The sequence below is a fragment of the Notolepis coatsorum genome (assembly GCF_963971535.1).
Source record: "Notolepis coatsorum genome assembly, chromosome: 16".
Classification (NCBI taxonomy): Eukaryota; Metazoa; Chordata; class Actinopteri; order Aulopiformes; family Paralepididae; genus Notolepis; species Notolepis coatsorum.
This window is the reverse complement of record NC_140180.1, coordinates 20,587,305-20,600,762: the sequence shown is the minus strand read 5'-3', so window position 1 is coordinate 20,600,762 and position 13,458 is coordinate 20,587,305. Positions and strand designations below refer to the sequence as shown.

The 13,458-nt window shown below is 45.2% G+C and overlaps 1 protein-coding gene across 1 annotated transcript in view; it reads left to right on the top strand.

Annotated features, from left to right (window-relative positions):
• LOC311242920 (neuroligin-3-like) overlaps nt 1–13,458 on the top strand; it is a gene marked incomplete at both ends in the record, with an annotated part of 81,593 nt that overhangs the window by 11,145 nt on the left and 56,990 nt on the right. The gene's annotated exons all lie outside the window — the stretch shown is intronic.

Below are 13,458 nucleotides of genomic sequence, written 5' to 3'. Positions count from 1 at the left end.
CTCCTGTAGCCTCTCTGTAGCTCTCTGTAGAAGAAGCCTGTAGGTTCTGGGGCTCCGTGCCGGTTTTCATTTGATTTGATTTGAAATCTTTTTACATTTCGAACATGTATTTATACAAACCATATGAAACAAACAAATCGTTGATCTCTATAGCAATGAAATGGAAAAAAATAAAAATAAAAAACACAACTCAATTCACATGTTCGAAAAGGAGTAGGAAGAAGTATACACTTATTTAAACTACCCCTTTTCCACTACTCAATGAATGTACTAATTTAAAACCTTACAAAACAATATATATATATATGCAAAACAAAAATTAAATATGTAAAACATTTCTTCAGCCACCTGAGGTGAAAGAGGCGTCGTTGAGCTCTCTTCACCACCTGCCCGGTGTGCTCATCCCCGGTGAGGTCCTCAGCGATGTGAACAACACAGAGGAACTTGAAGCTGCTGACTCTCTCCACAGCAGACCCGTTGATTTCGATGGGGTCCAGCGTCTTTCCCCTCTCCTGCGGTTCACAACCAGCTCCTTGTCGTCATGTCACCATCGAGGGAGAGATGGTTACCCCGCACCACTGTGCCAGCGTGTCAATCTCTTCCCTGTAGTCCGTGGGCTACATAACCCTGGGTGTGCAGGGCACAGCCCTGGGGAAGGCTCCTGTGTTAAGGGTCAGAGGGGCTGAGGTGTTGGGTCCCGTCCTCACCACCTGGCGACGGGTCTGACGGGAAGTCTAGAATACAGCTTTGGGGTCGAGTCCCAGGAGTTTGGCGGGGACTACGGTGTTGAATGCTGAGCTATAATCAAAAGAGCAGCATGTTCTTTCCCTCAAAACGCTGTGGAGTGTTGTGGTTATTGCATCACCAGTGGATACAGTCTTCTAAAAGAATTCGCTCACTATGGAAGTGAGGGCAATGGGGCATATTACCATGTTATTTTTTGACACAGGCACAATGGTGGATGACAGGAGGATGTGGGGTGGGGGGCTGTGCACTCGGAGAGGGAGAGAATCTCGGAGTCACTTACCAAGAGAGTGTATTTGCCATCCCTCCGATTTCTACCTCCCCCTATATCTGTTTGATTGCATCCGTTTTGCCACGGGAGCCGCCGCTCCCGCCGTGGATTCTCACCTCAGCCATGACCAACTCTGATGGAATTCCAGACCTTCAAAAAGCGATGTTTATAGATTGAATCAAAACAACCGCAACATACGAAAAGGGCAACACATCGCAATGCGCGTCCGACCCCCTCGCGGCCGACGTTCCCTCAGTGACTCAGCTCTGCTGCTTCGCTGATAGCCGTCTAGTTATGTGACTGTGGTGGTACGTGACTCAGAAATTCTCTGCTACATCTCGAGAAGAGAAGGGGACGACTGCGGTGTAATTATTCCACTAGAGATTCGGATGCCTGGGCTGTTTGTGGCTCTGCGTCTGTAACTACTTCACACTCCTGGATAGTAATGATAGTGTTTACTTCAAGTTTCTTGGTTGGTCATGTTAACACAAGGTACAATGAAACGCGTTGGACGAGAGAACAAGTCAGCCCTGCAGGAGCAGTAGACGCATTGAAGCACTAGTCATGTGAAGGTACCGTAAAGTAAGTACAAGATATAGTAAATAAAAATGGAATGACGCATAGATTTGATATCACAGGCCCACCACAAAAACTGCATGGACTATAACATATGACGTATATAAGGGGCGGCTACGTGGCGTAGTGGGCAAGGCGCTCGCCACGAATGACGGAGACGCTGGGCTTGCCTGTTCGAGCCCAGCGCTCCACATTGCTTTCAGTTTAGCTGGTCGTTCATACTAATACACATTGGCCGTATTAGGGGGTGGGAAACTGATGGGTGGGGATCGGGCGTTGTGGACAGCGACTCCTACAGGTCGGTTGGTGCGCCTGCGCAGTAGAATCAGGAAGTGTCGGGGGCAGCGTGAGCCTCCCACGCGTTACTCCTCGCCACTGAGAGATCGAGCTGCGCAGGTGAAAAGATGCGACTGCTGTTACCTCAAGTACCGGAGGGGACTTGTGCTATGTATGACTTAGTCCACATTGCAGCCGGCTTGTGGGAGGCAAGAAACAGCGTTTGTGACAGGGGAGGGTTGAATTGGATGATACGAAATTGGGATGGGAGAAAAATATAGAAAATGGGAGAAAAAGTGGATAAAAAAAAAAACATATGACGTATATAACGTCGGTTAGGGCACCTATATAATACTGCACCTGTATACTTTACTTACTCATAGTATAATATGAGTCAAATATATTATATTTAGATTCTAGTTTTTATTGTAACCATATTTATTGTAATGTATAATATCACTGTAATAATATAACTGATAGGGCATACAGACCCTCACCTGCACCTTTGATCACACTCCCTACTTGCTCATAATGCGTATATTCAGAGTTAATTTTACACTTCCTATTTGTACTTTTCTACTGTACTTTAATTGTATTGCCTGTACTTAAGTATGCTACTATTACCATGCCTATACCTGTACCTCCCCTCCCCCCTCTCCCATGCTGCTATGATGCCTGAATCTCCCCCAAGGGGATCCATAAAGCAATATCTTATCTTATCTGATCTTAAATAGACAATCACAAATGGATATACAACAGTGCTATACGCATTGTGTTGTTGCGGTCTCATCCGGTTGACCGTGTGTATATCTTAGCCGCTCCACACAACCACTATACTGTACCACCACCACCACAAATAATAAATAACCTAATTACCCGCGGGGGGAAACTCACAGGGGTTATAGTTACCACACGTGTGGAGCGCACACAGCGGCGTAATGGCCTCGCAGGGCTGGCGGAGGACGGGCTGCACACAGCGGACGTCTCTGGCCTCTCTGACCCACAAGATGAGCCCTGCTGCTGAGTAATAATACAAAAGGGGCTCATCTGGACACAGTCAGGCAGAGGTCACCGCCACATATTTATAGGAGGATATCAGGGCTTCTGAAAAAGCGCTTGAATACTCTACCGGTGTGTGGGCTCCGCTCCCGTGATCCAGGGCAATTGTACAGTAAATTGCGACGGCTTTATCATAGTCTCGTCAAGGCGTTAAACAGTGATAGGTGTAGGAATGACGAACGCACGCTGCGTCGTCCGCTCGGGTGGACTGCGTCTCTATCTGGAGGGGATCTGCAAAGGGCCGTTTGAGTAACTATACGGAGTGTAAATCCCAGCATCACAGCGGTGTTAAGAATAAATCTGTCCTATAAACCCTGAGGCTTCGTCTGTGTCCTCAGCCTCGCTCATTTCAGTAAACGTCTGATTGATGAACGGCATGTTGATTAGAGGGGGGGGGGGGGGGGGGGGGAGTGTGAGAATAGAAAGAAACGTAGGCAAATGCTCTCTCTCTCTCTCTCTCTCTCTCTCTCTCTCTCTCTCTCTCTCTCTCTCTCTCTCTCTCTCTCTCTCTCTCTCTCTCTCGGCCCAGACGCATATTTACTTGTTTTCCATAGCATCTGGATGAATCCATCCGAATTACGCGGAGAACAAAAAAAAAACAGTTATTCATCCTATTAATGTCAGAAAGTGAGCGATTGAAGTAAGGCTTTTCATGCTACAGCCTGCTGCAGCTTGTTGATGTTGCTTTCCTACAAATCACTGCCAGGAAATTAACTCTTAAGCCGCTTTTTTGCCAGACACAGCAACTAGACTGAAGTCTGGTTGCTGCGAAAGGGGCGGGGCGACGCGGTTTGTGTTGCTCTGTGTTCAGTTTGCTGGGCTGTAAGTAAGTCTTTGGTCTTGAGAAGTATCAAAAATGAAGGAGAGGCGATTATTTGCTCCTTCTGCTACTTTGGAAGAAATGGAGCGGCGCCGGTCCGTCAGCGGTCCCACCTGGGAAAGTCAATACTCTCTTGATACAGGGATAGACTCTAAGTGCTGTGAGAGCTTAATGCTGTGATACTCAACTGACGATTCACAGGCCATAGATACAGCCCAAAGCACCTTTTCTAGTGGCCTGCGATTCAATGAACATTTACAAAACAATAATTTAATTTGAACGCTCTGAAGATGAACAAATCACAATTTTTCAGAGGTGCGTAATTAAGGACTTCATTTTAAATCTAGCGCGAAGACACCAGTATAGGTATGCGACACTAGTGATCTTGTGGAATATAGCTTACAGTGAAATCTTGCTCTTAACCCTTTCACTACCACACGACAAAGGAACCGTCTGTAGTGTGGTAGTGAAAGGGTTAACCTTCTGTAGTGTGGTAGTGAAAGGGTTAAGTCGAAATAAATCGCTACGGCCATTACACCGGGCTCCCTTGACCCTTCCCTTTCTATTTCTGCATAGATAGTTTACATGGTCCTCATTGCCGGACTATGTTGAATGAGGACTGCATAGATTCGACCACTAATAGTGCTTATTCCAATGAAATTGGCGTTGAGCTTCTGTGGCTTACCCAGGGTTCGCACAAGGTCCTTGAAGTGCTTAATTTTTTTAATAAATTGAAAACAGCCCATTTTTAACAAGGTGCTTAAAAAGTCCTTGAAATTCAAATCAACCATTCGCATTGAACGTTTTGTTCATCGATGATCAAATTGTTCTGAATCAAGAAATTGAATTGTTCCATTTAAACTTTAAAGTGTAACTAATTGTCGGAAATTGGTTTTAAGCCATAAATATTGGATTTTTTCAAAAAGAATTATAAAAAAATATGTATAAGAATAATAATAGTAGTAGAAAATAATAAGAATAATAATAATAGAAGAAAAATAGTGCTTGTAAATGTCCTTGAATTTCATTTTGCAATGTCTGTGGGAACCCTGCACCTAATCTAGTTGAGCATCCCTGCTGACAGCTGTTGTTTATATTTGTAATGTTTGCAAACATTGGCTAAAATGGTCATTTCAGTTATGATGATTTTTTTTTACAAAGGAATCTATACAGTATGCGTACAACCGAACCAACGTTCAGCCAGGAACACTCTTGGCACAGATTTGTCACGTATAAGGTACAGTACATGTACATTACAGTGAAATGCTTGGTTCTGTATGAGCCCCCGGAGATTGTGCTTCATACAGTAAAAAGTCTAAAGAATAAAGACCAAACACTATAATTAAAATTATGCAATATACAACCAAAGTACAAACTAAAGTACAAACAGTTGTGTTTGGCGTTGATGGCTCCGCTCTTTCAGATGCTCCCTGGATGTAACCTTTGAGCCACAGCAGGACTCTGAACCACAGAAGTGAAGGCAACACGTTGCCAGCAGCAGCAGCAGCAGCAGCAGTAGTGTGTAGCGTCATTCGGTGTAGCAGTGATTCGTGTAGAAGGGAGTCATATTTAAATTTGTTGTGACAATGAACTGTGATTGGTGTGTGACTGATAAAAAAAAAATTATTCAATCAGCGGCCCGTCAGTTGATTACAGCCCGAAGGCGTACATGCCTTCTGTGTCCTGCGTGAACTGTAACGAGAAGCTTTATTCCAGTCAGGAACACACATAGATTTAGCGATTTTTCGTTTCCATACAGTTATGTTTGGCGCTGATGGCTCCTGGATTAGCATGCTTAAGCCAAAGCAGGGAGCGCGAGAACACCCGCTGGAACAGCACGAACCCAGCGCCGGCTCAGAATGCTAAGCATGATCCAAAATATGAATACATCCATATGTGCAGCAGCAGCAGCAGCAGCAGCAGCAGCCGGGCCGCAGACCTCATAAATCCCCTATCTTAAGAATAAGGATGCAAGCATGATGTAAGATGATGTAAGAGGTCACACCCTTGTGGATGTGGAATATCTACATGTAGTGTCCGCCTGCTGCAGAAATGCATTATCTTGAGGAGGCAAGCGTGCAACCAGCAAGAGGTCATCCTACCGCTGACCTCAGCCTTCACAAGCACGCAGCCCATACAAGGTCATACGACAAAATCAATGCTGTGTGTGCAGACCCTCAGAAACGTGTTATCTTAAGAATAAGCAGAGAAGCCTCCATCCTCTCTAAGAGGTCGTCCTACAAGCGTGTTGCTGCTGCCCTCAGCTATCACATACTCTCGTGCGGCTGCACCGATGCGAGAGGTGTACGGCTGAGGGGGGGCGGGGGGGGGGGTCCACATCTTGGCAGAGGAGACGGAGGCGGGTTGTGAACCGTGACCTGACATTGGCCATTGCCTTTGTCAGTCAGGGACACGGGGTCTGTCTTGCCCCGCTGCGAGGACGCCGTTGCTGGTATACCGGGTTATTTTGTGCGATGAACACAACAACAGCTGTCTGTTTTAGAATGTTTAAGGTGGACGGAGTTCATAATCATCTACAGTGATATCGGAAATGATAAGATCATGCATAGTGAATATATTTTAAAGCAGGGAGCAAAAAAAAAAAAAAAAGGGTCCCCCAAACACAAAATGGAGCTGAACCATACATGTGTATGTGTTTCCCTTACCGATTCCTACAGAGAATTGGAATGGAATTATGGCAAATTCCACAAGCATAATAAATTGTGATTCTGAGGGAAGAGGAGCAATTCTTGGGGCAGAAGTGTAAAACCATTATTTATTAACCCCTTTAAACCAATAGGAGCTGCATAAGGTGCCTATTATTTAGCTGCCAAATGAATGGGAAAATAGCAAAGCTAACAATGTATCTCCACATATACTAAGCTAAGCTTAACCAACATTATACCAGGCCTTCTAAATAAGGTGATCCTTTATTAATCCCCTTGAGGAAATTCAGGTGTCAAAGCAGCATGGGGGGGGGGGGGGGGGGGGTACAGAGCTTCACAGTCCTATACAGTTCAGTAGTATATATACACTATAGATACAATATAAAAATATAAATACAAATACAATATAAAAAGTACAAAATACAAGATAGTCCAGTGAGTGCACGTGGATATGAGTCTCTAGTTCTCACATCCCGAAGTTCTGACAGTGATAGTTCTCCTGGCAGCAGAGCCGGCCGTCCGAGCCCTTTGTTGTAGAGCCTGATGGCTGCCGGTATAAAGGACCGGCCAGGCGGTTTGTGGTGTGTCGGTGGGGGGGGGTGAGTCTTTGGCTGAACGTGCTCTTCATTCTGGCCAGCTCCTCATAGAGGGGGTGGGAGGGGTTCTCCAGGATGGCTTCTAGTTTTTTCCTCATTCTCCTCTCAGCCACCACCTCTAGATGTTCCAGCTCACCACCCACTACTGAGCTAGCCTTCTTCACCAGCTGGAGTCCCTTCTGGCCTGGTGTTAAAAGAGAATGTCTATAGAACCATCATTGAAGTATCTACTGTTATTTTCCCAGAAGAACTATCTGCCTGCATAAATTATACAGCATTAACCACTGATACATGCATGAGCTCAAAAGTTTGATGCGTATGTCACAGAGAAAGACAAATAGCAACACAGTCAATCACAGATGGAGAACATTGGACCACAGCTTCTAGTGCTTCTGATCGCCTTTCAGTTCAGACAGACAAGCGGGCCATGCGGTTGTCTTCAACTTTAGCTTGCATCTCGTCCCAAACTCACGGACGCCAAACATATGTATGCCTGACTCTTTGCCGGGAATGCGTCTATAGTGTCACACGAGCCCATTCAAAACTGCTCACTCAGGAAGCGACTTCTCAGCGTGACTGCTGTCCGGAGGAGTGGTCAATTAGCAGAACCGAACATAGATTGTAGGCTGATTATGTCTTCATAGTTGTTACCGGGCGGTTACCTCTCCCAAAACACAAATTTGGTCAATCCAACGTGAAGGGTTTCAGCACCACGGAGAGCGCGGTGGGTGGGCCATAGGCAACCAGGTCCGGCTTGGACCGACTTCAATATTCAATGTGTCCAAACCACCTAAACCACTTAAACCACCTTCTAGATCTGGAGCTTGCCATCCTTCAGTAGTATCCCCAACTTCACTCCGACAGTCAGAGGAGCAGAGGTTTGGAAATCCCCCCCCCCCCCCCCCCCCCCCCCAGAAAATCACACCCTGGTCCTGAATATAAGTTGAAGTTGACTGTTTAAGAGTTTTAGATCACTTCCCCGGTCATCATATCTATTTAACAATACAAATACAAAAATATCCATTTATTCGTGTTCTTATATCAAAATCCAATCGTGTTTTCTTACTGTAAAACTAATGACACTAATGAGAGAGAGAGAGAGAGAGAGAGAGAGAGAGAGAGAGAGAGAGAGAGAGAGAGAGAGAGAGAGAGAGAGAGAGAGAGAGAGAGATTCAGGGGTCACTTATATACAGGAGGGGAGGGGGGGTCCCACCAGGAAGTGGAGTTTACAGATGGGAGGAGACACAGATGTCCTTATGGGAGGAGACAAAGATGTCCTTATGGGAAAACAAGTCTTTATCTCCCACGTCAGCCTCCTACTTAGCTAAAGCTACAGCACCGCCTGTCTGAATGGCTAGCTGGCTCTCTCTCCTTCCTTCACACACAGCAATGACACAGATGCAGATTCACTACAATGAAAATCTTGGTTTTTTTTCAATCTTGTTGCATTTTTCTTACAGGAGGAATTTTGACATAAAAGTACCCAAAATGTTAGAACTAAAGCCCTTTGATGTCTATCCCCCTGGATAACAACACAATTAAGTCATTTCAGACACCCAATCTGCTTCCTTTGAAATATTGCATAATACACACTCTGATCGACCCATCAGTCACATCTAGCTGCTCTCATTGGCCCATCAGTCACATCTAGCTGAGTGGTGCTCAGCACTGGCAGCTTAGGCCCCGGCCCCCGCCCCCTACACTGGGTCCCTAACAGCATGTATAGTGTCTCTAGTGAACAGAAGGCATCGCCCCCTCAGCCTACTGGGAGCTGGCTGTGCTCCGAGAGGGTGACCCAAAACACTTACAGTATAACAAATCAGACGATGCATCTGACGCTGAAATAATTATACTCGCGACATTAACAGTCCACACAATAAGCAATAAACAAAGACTGAATAAAAACATCATTGTACTGGATCTTTAAGAGCTCCTCCACGTATTGAACCTGTTTTCCCAATACAAATCAATGTCATTACCTGCAGGGATTTGACTCCTCAGCTGAGGAGAAACAGCTTTGCCAGCAGCAGCAGCGGCGGTGGTGTGTGGCATCGTATTGGTGTAGCAGGGATGAGCGTAGAAGGGAGTCCACCTTGTGTGAGAATGAACTGTGATTGGTGTGTGACTGATGAGAAAAGCTGATTCAGTCAGCGGGCCGTCCGCTGATTACAGCTGAGGGCGTACGACTCGTGTCCCGCGTGAACTAAGCGCAACGCTTCATTTAATTGGTCAAATAAATTACATATGGGGCCTTAAAGGGGAACAACGGTCATTTTTTGGGGGAAATCACACTGATGTTTAGGGGGTGCTACAGCATGTTAGAAAGAAGAAGCCCGCACTGCACTGCACTGCACTCCAATGCCGCCGTGAGAACGCACTTCAAACCCTTTTGGGGAGGGAGAGCGCCATCAAAGCGATCTCGCTGGGCCACTCAACGAGGAAATGAATGGAGCGTGAAATTACAGCGAAATTTAAAATACATATTCAATAATAGGCAGAGCACCGTTTTCAGGGAGATGAAAAGCTTCTAACCCAGGGCAGATATATCTGACATTTCTGAGTTTGTTCATTTTCTAATGTCCATTGGTTTTGTGAGCTCACCAGCGAAGGGAGATGAGGACCATCAGTGCAGCAGGGCTGGTTTTACTGCACGGCTTGATACATTTTGCAATACCCTCGATGTGCATTTCCTGACTAATATCAAATATTATAATCACCATTGCTACTCTCACTCACCCTACACGGCACTCGCGAGCATGACTATTATTAAAATGAGTGTTTTACAAAGGTTTTTGTAATGTGTGCACCGCAATAATTCAACGTGATTATCCAAAATGGCTTGTCCACTTCCATTCGTTCAGACGCGCGAGTCAAAACAAAGAACTTGTTCGTCCTCTTCTGCCCCCTTCTCGTTCCAATCAGCTCTCTTCTGGGATCGCTTTCGGACCAGACGCTCCTTGGCTACAACGGTGGTCAATAATTTCCGCCCATCAGCGGTGACTGGACTGGTCAGTTCAGGACCGTTTACTCGCACTCACCCTACACGCCACTCGCGAGCATGACTTCCAAATCTGTCTTGTAAACAGAAATCGACGGGGATACCGCTCGTCTGATGTAGCCTGCATACACTGTACTGCGTACAGCCTGCAGACTACTATAAAAGTATAGATATTATTAGTTAATACACATTTTTTAAGATCCTAGCAGCAGTATAAAAGAAAATAGACCATTTTATATTAAATAGCACCGTAACAATTGAATTATAAGATAAATACGTAATATATAACCCATAGCTCTGTATGATACAGGTAGCATGTACAATAATGCTGTATACCATATATATATATATATATAGATACTATATATCTGTACATATCCTACTCTTACTAGTTACGCTGCTGGCCAGAATGACTACTACTACCATACTGTCTTTATCACTTTACATATTATATTACAACTCTGTACATTCATCTGATTAGCACTACACTCAGCAGTACTGATTTATATATTTTGTACCCAATTTAATCACCTGTACATTGTATATTGCTGGTGCATTTTACTGTTACATTTGCGCTCTGGTTGGATGCCAAGCTTCTTTTTGTCTGTACTGTACTTTGACGGAAATACCGTCAAATACGGTATGATATGATATTTTGGCTATATTGCACAGCCCTAATTTGGACGCAGTGGTCCTTCCCCCATGTTTATTCTTTGTTCTTTTGTCCAGTCACCTTACAATAAAAGGGAAACGAGAATAATGACCGTTAACATTTCATAAGCGAGTCATTTCGGAGACTGTGACATTAATAAATGCATTTCTCCGCTACAGTAGAGCTCCTCTGCACCGCTCAGAACCGCCGTAGCTGTTTCTGTGTGAGAATATTCGATGGAGATTTTTTTTAACCCTCCTAGTGTTTAACATCGCTGTATGTTTAACACAACTGCATTATATGTTCACCGTGAAACGTGTCAACATCATCAAAAGTAGGGATATGAACAACATGTCAAATGTAAGAGAGATGTTTTTTTTTTTTTATCCACTTTTTCTCCCATTTTCTATATTTTCTCCCATCCCAATTTCGTATCATCCAATTCAACCCTCCCCTGTCACGGACGCTGTTTCTTGCCTCCCACAAGCCGGCTGCAATGTGGACTAAGTCATACATAGCACAAGTCCCCTCCGGTACTTGAGGTAACAGCAGTCGCATCTTTTCACCTGCGCAGCTCGATCTCTCAGTGGCGAGGAGTAACGCGTGGGAGGCTCACGCTGCCCCCGACACTTCCTGATTCTACTGCGCAGGCGCACCAACCAACCTGTAGGAGTCGCTGTCCACAACGCCCGATCCCCACCCATCAGTTTCCCACCCCCTAATACGGCCAATGTGTATTAGTACGGACGACCAGCTAAACTGAAAGCAAATGTGGAGCGCTGGGCTCGAACTGACGAGCCCAGCGTCTCCAGCATTTCGTGGCGAGCGCCTTGCCCACTACGCCACGTAGCCGCCCTAAGAGAGATGTTTTTAAGGGCATTTCTGCTTTATTGGGGACAGGACGGTGAGAGATAGGAAACCAGGTAGAGGGAAGGGAGAGGACATGCAACAAATGTCCTGGGCCAGATTCGAACCCAGGACATTGTGATCCCATGGTATGTGTCGTGGTGCACCAAGATAACCAATTTGATGTAATTTGGTGTACACACCATTTGAGGAAAAAATATATATACATATGACCCAGTGGTTCAGAGATTGGAAATGCAGTCAAGTCTCTCACAGATAAACAAAAATGTCATTAGTTCACTATGTAGGCTAAATGCAATGCACCCAACATCTGATCCTGGGAAAATAATCACAACGCTGCAAAGTTACGATTACGAAAGTTACGATTAGTGTATCATACAATAAATAACTTTATGGATCATTAAGTACAATAAAAAGTAGTTAATATCATTGTTGTATTAACATTAGGGATACACATAATACTATCTGTATTATGACTGCTGGGGGAGGTGGTTTTTTAACACACCGGGTTAAAGTTGACCTGTGAACATACAGTAACGGTTGTATGATATCCAATTCATAAACATAACAGGACATGTTCATACAGTACAATAGATCAAAGAGTGTACCTGTACCTCTGTAGTATTTTATGCAAAAAAAAAATACATTTAAAACGAATTTAAACACTTCACCAAAGATGGCAACACCGCCCCCTCTCTGGTTCCAGAAGAACTGTCTCTGTGGCCATCGCCTCTGGCGACCATGAAGATTAGAACACAGATAACACACATCTTACCATGCAACATATGAACCCACGGGTCTGGAAGATTGAGGAACAGTCGGTGGGTGGGAGGCCCTGCGGGGGGCGCTCACACGCGGCCGTGGCTCAGTGAAGGGAAGCGTGAGCCTCGTGTCTGTGAATTTGTGCTTGAGATATTCCGCTGCCACTTGGTCGACCTTTACCGTAAGTGACAAAGCAGGGAGGAGGCATTTCCTGTGCGTCTGTGATTCACATCATAACACGGAGAATTAACATGAGGCTTGGAGCCAGAGGGGAGTCGGCATCGTGCGGGTTACATTGAGTTCAATGTTAGGGCTCGGTGATACGGCCAAAATATACAAATAACAGAATATATTTTTCATGTAATACAGTGCACTTCATACTGTAGAGGGCAGGTTAAGTATTTAAAGTGTATTATGTATTCTGCATGTAGTGAAATATCAGGGCACTGAGTCCAATCTCACCCATGGGTGTAACCTCCCTCCACACTAATCCAGAGATAGTGCTACAATATCCATGCGTCCTGCTCTCTGGGCAAACTTGTGTCGCCCTTTCAAGCGGCCCTTACTAGCGGCCCTTACTAGCTCTGACCGCCCAGGTTTGGATGAAGTGTCCACACAGGCGACACGAATTGCATCGCATTTGCACACTCCGTGGCAGTGCCGATGTGATGATTAAGCTTCTCCCTCACCTTGGTTGCATGGTAGAGGCTATTAACGTGCACCAATAGACCGACCCCTCCCCCACCCCCAAGCCTCGTGTGAATCCCTGCAGGTGCCCTTTTAATAGCACCGCCAATAAAAACCCAAACTACATTCACTAGCAGAGGGACCTGCGTGTCGCCCCCGCACTGGCATGTTTTTGGATCGGTTTATCGCTAAGCAGTAGCCGGATGACCTTGGGGTTTCTCTATAGGACATAAATTGAAGGTCTTCTCTGCCTTTAATGTGTCATTATGTACACGGCATATTATCGGCCATAGATAGTTCGGAAATGCCGAGCTGTTTACTAGTTTCCAAAAATTCTATTAAATTAAACTCTTCGACACAGGGACCGGAAATCAATTAAATGCAAACGGTAACAAATCGCTGTATAAAGCTTTCGGAAGCTAATATCTGCCTGGAAATGGTTCATACCCCCCCCCCCCCCCCCCCCCTCCCTCTTTCAAGGTGA